The sequence below is a fragment of the Aegilops tauschii genome, chromosome 4 (assembly GCF_002575655.3).
Source record: "Aegilops tauschii subsp. strangulata cultivar AL8/78 chromosome 4, Aet v6.0, whole genome shotgun sequence".
Taxonomy (NCBI): domain Eukaryota; kingdom Viridiplantae; phylum Streptophyta; class Magnoliopsida; order Poales; family Poaceae; genus Aegilops; species Aegilops tauschii.
In genome coordinates, this window is record NC_053038.3 from 24,870,599 (window position 1) to 24,879,754 (window position 9,156).

Here is a 9,156-nt window from a genome sequence, read left to right on the forward strand (position 1 = left end):
GTGCTACTACGAGTCTGTAGGTTTCACGGACCATCAGCAAGGCAAGTAACACTTTGATCATACCTCTTTACCACCCAGTTTTATTGCATTAGATCAATCCTCAAACAATTGCATGATTAGGATCTGATTAATATGTGGGTTTTGGGAAGTAGAAGAGGTAGTACCTATTGCCATGATTATTATCAAACCCTTGGGAGTTACTCCTACGTTTTCTTATATTGCTATGCTATGCTCGTAGACGTGGATTGGGTTTGAGTGAATTTTTCCATGACAGATGTGAGATTGTTAATTAATGGTTCAACTTAAGGTGGCTACTTAAATAAACATCCGGGTGGATTGAGGCACCTGGAGAATCCAGTGTTGCCTGTATTTTTGGATATCCCGGAGTACCCGTGTGATCATCCTATGGACCGCCACCCAGGCTCAAAGGGATCATGAGATTATTCATGCTAGAAACTTCCGTGTGCAGCCACAAGCTATTATGGGCTCTAGCATAGTTGAGTAGGTTACATGACCTCTTGAAGAGGTGGGCTAGCAGATGTAGGGGAAAGTAGGTGTAACTGTCCACCCGGAGTAAAGAGTAGTGTTTCTGAAAGACTATGTCTCGGTCATCCGTTTCTCAAACACCTTGTAGTGCGAGAAATCAAGCAGAGGCGATCGAGTCTTGTGGGGAAAAGTGCGCAAACCTCTGCAGAGTGTACAATCTAATCATGGTTAGCCGTGTCCCCGGTTATGGACAATCTTGAGTATCTAGTTCTTGGATTATCATGTGAATCTCATCATCATGTTACTTAATTTAATTTGATTGGGTTAATCACGTTCTTAATTGGGATTGAGTTGGAGGTACCTTCTCAATGTTTAACAACCACCATGATAGTTAAATAAAATTTATTCCTTTGTGGTAGGGAAAAATTGGCTTTTCGCAAAACTGTAACCATAGAGCTTTCCACCAGCCAAATCTGCATGTAGTGATAGCATTATTCTGTTCATTACTCTCTATGTGTTACTTTGCCAGCATATTCCATGTGCTGACCCATTTTCGGGTTCAACGTATCATGTTGCAGACTTTTCAGACGACGAGTAAGGAGCCTTAGGTCGTGGTCTTATACTCAGTGATGTCGTTGGAGTTGATGGACTCACTTTATCTTCCAAGCCTTCCGCTGTTATCGTATTTAGATGGCCTTAAGCCATATTTATTTGTATTGAGTTCTCTTGAACTATTCGATGTAATAAGTGTGTGATTGCTACTCTGTTATAAATCCTTCAAAGTACTGTGCGTGTCAGCATTACCGATGCAGGGATTACACTGATGCAGAGAGATTAGACTGTTTGAGGTCTGGTCGCTACACATCCCTAGACCTTGCCATTTCCATCTTGGACCAACCCCAATAATCTTTTCCGTGAGAATATTCCTTTTTCTGTTGAAGGAATAACTCAATTTGCCCAAGGTTGTGAAGCAACCTATATTTCCATCACTCCTAAAATTCCCAAATAATTCTCATAAATTGTTTGGGTCATATCTTCCTCAAATATGGCAAAATATTTGACTTGCCATGTTTTTCATCATGCTCAAATAATTCATTCCCTATGATGTCCTAAATAGCACATTGTGAAGCAAGTGCTATTTATCTTTGCCCAACTGACTCCAAACTTCTTGGACATCTTTTCATGTCCATATCATTGCCACATGCCAAAATTCAACTTCATTTGCCTAGTGATTATTTATCAATGATTTTCCAAAGTTTCTGTCCAGAAAGAAACTTTGTGAAGGAGGTACAAGCTAGGCATATCCAAATGACTTGAAATTTATGCATGACCTCAATATCATCATATCATAGCCCTCCACCAAATTTGAGCTCATGTCATGCCTCCCCGTGAGCTCATCTTCAATTGTTTGATTATGTCCAAATTTTCAGTTTGTGAAGCAAGTATATGTTATATTGCTTCAATTAAGCTAAAAACTTTCCTGGACCTTCTCCTACCCATATAACCTATCTCCACCAAATTTGGGCATAATTTGCCAATGCCATTTTCCCTTAGGACTTTTTGCAAGTTTCTGTCCAGTGGGAATATTTGTGAAGCAAGTACCATTTTGGTTTATCCAATTGGTATGAAACTTTTACAGCATCTTCATGTGACCAAATAACCCTTCCATGCCAAATTTCAGCCCAAGTGGATGCACTAAGTGAGTGCTATTTCTATGTCTACATTTCTGGACAGTGTGGCACTTTCTACAGCAACTACTAGCTAAAACCCTCCCCTTGAGCTAAAACCCTGCCATATTACTCACCTTAGTGAGTGATCAACCCCAGTCAAACCTCAGTCTAACCCTCCCGACCAATCTTCAGCAGAAGGCATCAAACACCTTGTTGTTCAGCTAGTTTGGAGCCTTCTATTTTTCTCTTCTTTGCCCCTGGACCGTGTTGTTGCTTCCTTTGGACTAATGGTAGTAGGGTCCTTCCACCAGACATGATTTGGCCGATCGCTGTGCCCCGCGCACGCCAGCTCAGGCGGTGACCACGGGTCATGCCGGCCAAACGCGCGCTCTGGCGCCTCTATCTTCTTCTCCCTCTCTGTGCACTCGTCCCGTCATCGCCTGACCGTGTCTAGCGTGTTCCCCGCGTCGTCGCCGTCTCTCTGGAGCTCTTGCCCCCTCCGTCTTCTACTCCGGTGAGTCATCCCCATCGCCGCACAGTTCTTGCCCGTGACCGCGTTGTCTTCCTCGGCCGTGTCTTCTTCCTCCTCTTGTCCCTGAGCGTTGCCTCGTCTCCGTGACCTCAGCGCCTCGTCCGTTCCCTCCCGCGTCGCCTTCCCGCGCCCTCCCCGTGATCGCTGAGCCTCGCCAGAGTTCAACCAGACGCGAGTGGCGGCACCCGAGCCAACCGCCTCGCCCTGCATATATAAAGATCACCCGAGCACCTCATCAGCCTCATCTCACTCCCCCAGTCCTCCCCGACCCATCCATCCCTCTCCAGGAGATCCCTGCTAGCCCTCCGTCCGCTTTGGCCGCCGCGGGCCTCAGCTCAAATTCAAGCTCTGTGGCGTGCCCCGCCCCATCTAGCCATCACCATAGGACTTCACCACCCCTTCCGAACCACTCCGGTGCCTCGCCCCCTTCTCTCCCCCATCGCGGTGCCGTGCCCGATCCCAGCCGAAGCTCCCCTCCGCCGCGGCTGACGCCCCGCTCCTTCCTGTGGTCTCCGGCGTCCGTGGCATGGCCCATCCGACACGGCTCTGTCTCCTGAACACGCCGGTGATCTGAGCGCCGCAGATGGTGGCCCGTAGCACCGGTAGTCATCGCCGGAGCGCTCGGCCTCGGGCCTCCTCTGCGCGGCGTCGGGAGGAAAGGAGGAAGAAGGAGGGAGGAGAGAGAGAGGTGCGGGGGCCCCACCAGTCAGCCACACAGGAGCCAGCCCCTCGTTGACTCCGCCCGGTGGCGTGGATAAGTGGTTGACCCCGCCGCCCAAGGACTTGTTTGCGATATTTCTTTTTGCATATTAGTCCCTGAATTTCAAACCCTCATATCTTTTTGTTCGTAACTCTGATCGAGGTGATTCCAACTCCTATTTCTTCATCTCGTCGAGCCCGTTCTGTTGGTGTCATTTTCACTATGGTTTGACGTACTGGAAATGACCTTATTTCCCTTGCCCCTAATCAGCCCCCTTCGAGAGAGAAACCTATCCGGCGTTTCGTTCCGCGATCGTTCTGCACTCCTCCCCGGTGCCTTCTTCATCCCCAGGCAAGCCACAACCACCATTTGCCTGATAGCCATGCAGTAGCACTGGTTTTCAACTTGAATCTTTAATAATCTGTCTATTTATTTTACTAATGTTATCGTTATTTCGGTTATGCTTATGGATCGGTGTTCACCGGTATGCTTTGCTTTCTTGCACCTGATTATCATGTTCTACTTGTTAGTATTAGTTTCATATTGTTCATGCTTGCTAGTAGTACATGTTGGTGTTGGTCCTGATCTTCGGTACGTGACTATTGCCGGTTACCCAGTACCGTTGTTACGGATGTTTCTTTGCTGGTTAGTTGGTTAAGTGATTACTCGACAATATTATTGTTATATTCTTGCATGATATTCATGTTGATGCTAGTGGTCATGCTATGCTTATGCTAGAGCTATGCTTGTGTTAATCATGCCCATCATTATGCCATGCTCAGTTGAATATGGTTCATTGTTGTTATGCTCGATGATTATGTTGCACCTCCATGTTTATTATTGATTTCATGCTCATGCATTGTAGTTGCATCATGTTATTTTAATATGGCTCAGCTTATTACATTCAAGTTTAACCAGACTTAAATAAACTTGAACAACTGTTGGCTGAGTCATGGTGCCACCATATCGAGCTGACCAGTGCAGCCACATTTGCCTTTTATGGGAAGTTCCTAACTGGGTCTATTGTCATGCCTCTTGTCGGTGCCTCCAACGAGGGAAGGTTATGCGCGGGCACTACCCTGATCAGGTAGGACGGCATAAGCCTTGTGTGGCCGTTAGTGTGATTGGTATACCAATGTCCCCGTTAGGGACCGTTTTTGTTTTGCCACGACGGTGGTCGTTGCTGCCTTTGGTAGGCACGGTGCCACCCATGACTTAGCCCAAAGGGGAGTTGGTCGGAGTGGCCGGGAGATTGTCATGGCAGTAGATAGGGTTTGTCGGAACATCGTTGGTCCACTGATAACCAAAAGTATAGGGGATCAATTGTAGCCTCTTTCGATAAGTAAGAGTGTTGAACCCAATGAGGAGCTAAAGGTAGAACAAAAATTCCCTCAAGTTCTATCGACCACCGATACAACTCTACGCACGCTTGTCGCTCGCTTTACCTAGAACAAGTATAAAACTAGAAGTACTTTGTAGGTGTAACAGGATAGGTTTGCAAGAATATAAAGAGCACGTAAATAAAAACTATGGGCTGTTTAGGTAAAGAAGCAATAAAGTTAGTATAGCAAGTGTGGAAAAGTGGTGGTAGGAGTTGTGAAATTGTCCCTAAGCAATTGACTACGTTTCTAGACTGATAGCAAGTTTTATGTGGGAGAGGCCACTGCTAGCATGTCATCCCTGACTTGGAATTCTATGCACTTATGATTGGAACTATTAGCAAGATCCGCAACTACTAACGTTCATTAAGGTAAAACCCAACCATAGCATTAAGATATATTGGTCCCCCTTCAATCCCGTATGCATCAATTTCTATGCTAGGTTGAAGCTTCTGTCACTCTTGCCCTCCAATACATAGTCCTATCAACATACAACTAACCCTATGGTGTGATCCACGCGCGTGCTCATAAGATGGGCACCAAGGGACAGCAACATAACCACAAGCAAATTAAACCAATCATAGCAATTCACCAATTATCGATAGGACAACAAAAATCTACTCAGACATCATAGGATGGCAACACATCATTGGATAATAATATGAAGCATAAAGCACCATGTTCAAGTACAGGGTACAACGGGTTGCGGGAGAGTGGACCGCTGTAGATAGATGGGGGAAGGTGATGAAGATGTTGGTGAAGATGACGGAGGTGTTGGTGTAGATCACCGTCGCACGATGATGGCCCCGGCGGTGTTCCGGCGCCACTGGGAGAGAGGGGGAGAGAGCCCCCCTTCTTCTTCTTCTTCCTTGACCTTCTCCCTAGATGGGAGAAGGGTTTCCCCTTTGGTCCTTGGCTTCCATGGCATGGGAGGGGATAGAGCCCCTCCGAGATTGGATTGTCTCTCTGTTTCCTTCTGTTTTTGCATTTTAGATTCTGGCCTTTCACCGTTTCTTATATTCCCGGAGATCTGTAACTCCGATTGGGCTGAAATATAACACGATTTGTATCCGGATATTGGCTTTCTTGCGGTGAAAGAAGGGCACCAACCGCCTTACAGGGTGGCCATGAGGGTCAGGGGCGCGCCCACCCCCTGGGGGGCGCCCCTCTGCCTCGTGGCCCCCTTGGGCATCATCTCGCGTTGATTCTTCTTCCCAAAAATCACATATATTCCAAAAAAATCTCCGTAAGTTTTTATCCCGTTTGGACTCCGTTTCGTATGGATTTTCTGCAAAACAAAAAACATGGAACAAACAGGAACTGGCACTGGGCACTGGATCAATATGTTAGTCTCAAAAATAGTATAAAAAGTTGCCGAAAGTATATGAAAGTTGTATAATATTGGCATGGAACAATAAAAAATTATAGATACGATGGATACGTACCAGCATCCCCAAGCTTAATTCCCGCTCGTCCTTGAGTAGGTAAATGATAAAAAAGATAATTTTTGATGTGGAATGCTACCTAGCATAATCTAGATCATGTAATCTAATCATGGCATGAATATTAAGACACGAGTGATTCAAAGCAATAGTCTATCATTTGACATAAAAGAATTTAATACTCGGGCATCCCAACAAACAATCATGTCTTTCAAAATATCAATGCTAAAGAACGTTATCCCTACAAAATCATATAGTCTTTTATGCTCCCTTTTCATAACACAAGGTACCCCTCATGCCCATCCCGGTGTCAGCCAAGCAATTGTTTTCATACTTCACTTTTTCGAACCTTTTCAACTCTTCACGCAATACATTAGCGTGAGCCAGGGACATGGCACTATGGGTGGAATAGAAGGTGGTGATAGACAAAACTAGGGAGAAAGTCTCACATCGACTAGGAAAATTAACGGACTATGGAGATGTCCATCAATTGATATCAATGTGAGTGAGTAGGGATTGCCATGTAACAGATGCACTAGAGCTATAAGTGTATACAAGCTCAAAGGAAAACTTGTGGGTGTGCATCAACTTGCATGTTCATGAAGACCTAGGGAAATTTGAGGAAGCCCATCGCTGGAATATACAAGCCAAGTTCTATAACAAAAAATTCCCACTAGTATATGAAAGTGATAATATAGGAGACTCTCTATATGAAGAACATGGTGCTACTCTGAAGCACAAGTGTGGTAAAAGGATAGTAACATTGCCCCTTCTCTCTTTTTCTCTCTCTTTTTTTGACGGGCTTCTTTGGCCCCCTTTTTTATTTAGGCTTCTATGGCCTCTCTCTTTTTTTCACATGGGGCAATGCTCTAATAATGATAATCATCACACTTTTATTTACTTACAACTCGATACTAGAACAAAAATATGACTCTATATGAATGCCTCCGGCGGTGTACCAGGATGTGCAATGATCTAGCATAGCAAAGATATCAAAAAACAGACAAGCCATGAAAGCATCATGCTAGCTATCTTACGATCATGCAAAGCAATATGACAATGAATGCTCAAGTCATGTATATGATGATGATGAAAGTTGCATGGCAATATATCTCGGAATGGCTATGGAAATGCCATAATAGGTAGGTATGGTGGCTGTTTTGAGGAAGATATAAGGAGGCTTATGTGTGATAGAGCGTATCGTATCACGGGGTTTGGATGCACGGGCGAAGTTTGCACCAACTCTCGAGGTGAGAAAGGGCAATGCACGGTACCAAAGAGGCTAGCAATAATGGAAGGGTGAGAGTGCGTATAATCCATGGACTCAACATTAGTCATAAAGAACTCACATACTTATTGCAAGAATTTATTAGCCATCGAAACAAAGTACTACATGCATGCTCCTAGGGGAAGGGTTGGTAGGAGTTAACCATCGCGCGATCCCGACCTCCACACAAAGGATGACAATCAAAAAATAAATCATGCTCCGACTTCGTTACATAACGGTTCACCATACGTGCATGCTTCGGGAATCACAAACCTCAGCACAAGTATTTCTACTAATCCACAATTACTCACTAGCACGATTCTAATATCACCACCATTATATCGCAAAACTATTGCAAGGAATCAAACATATCATATTCAGTGATCTACAAGTTTTATGTAGGATTTTATGACTAACCATGCGAATGACCAATTCCTGTCATCTCTCTAAATAGATATAAGTGAAGCAAGAGAGTTTAATTCTTTCTACAAAAGATATTCCCGTGCTCTAACAAATATAAGTGAAGCAAAAGAGCATTCTACAAATGGCGGTTTTCTATGTGAAGAGAAACAGGCAATCCAAACTTCAAATGATATAAGTGAAGCACATGAAGCATTCTATAAAGCCATACTCAAAAGATTTAAGTGAAGTGCAATGAGCATTCTATAAATCAACCATGGACTATCTCATACCAGCATGGTGCATAAAAGAAAAGTGTTAAACTAACTACAAAAGACGCTCCAAGATTTGCACATATCACATGAATGAAACAAAGACGAAAACATACCGATACTTGTTGAAGAAAGATGTGATGCCTTCCGGGGCATCCCCAAGCTTAGACGCTTGAGTCTCCTTGAATATTTACTTGGGGTGCCTTGGGTATCCCCAAGCTTGAGCTCCTGCCTCTCCTCCTTCTCCTCATATCAAGACCTCCTCGATCTTTGATCACTTCATCCACACAAAACTAAACAGAAAGCTCGGTAAGATCCGTTAGTATAATAAAGCAAATCACTACTATAAGTACTATTGCAAACCAATTCATATTTTGTTTTTGCATTGTAGCTACTGTAATATAATTTTTCCATGGCTTATACCACTGATAGGATCGATAGTTTCATCAAAACAAGCAACATAATGCATCAAAACAGAATATGCCTTAAACAGGACAGTCTGTAGTAATTTGAACACTACCATACTTCTGGTACTCCAAAAATTCTGAAAAATTAGGAAAACGTAAACAATTTGTATGGAAAGACTGTGCAAAAAGTTTCAGAAACGTTTGTCATTCCAGTAAAAAATGAAAATTCACGCGCTACAGCCAAAGTTTCTGTTTCTGCACCGCACAAACCAACAAGCAATCTAATCATCCTAAAGGCAAATCTTGGCACATTATTTTTATAATACAGTGGAATTGTATAAGGGGATAATTATTTTTGTTGAAAAGTTTCTGTAATTAAGATTCACAAAGTTTTCGTGAGCATGAACAAAGTTCAAGAAGCTCCCCCACTTCAACAATGCTTATCTCTCTCACTTTCACTTTCCTTTTTGAAAAGTTTTGGGTTCCCCTCTTTATTTTTTTGTTTTAAAACTTTATAAAAGCACTCAACAGAAATAAATGACTCTCTAAAACTTCCGGGTTGTCTCCCTGGCAGTGCTTTCTTTAAAGCCATTAAGCTAGGC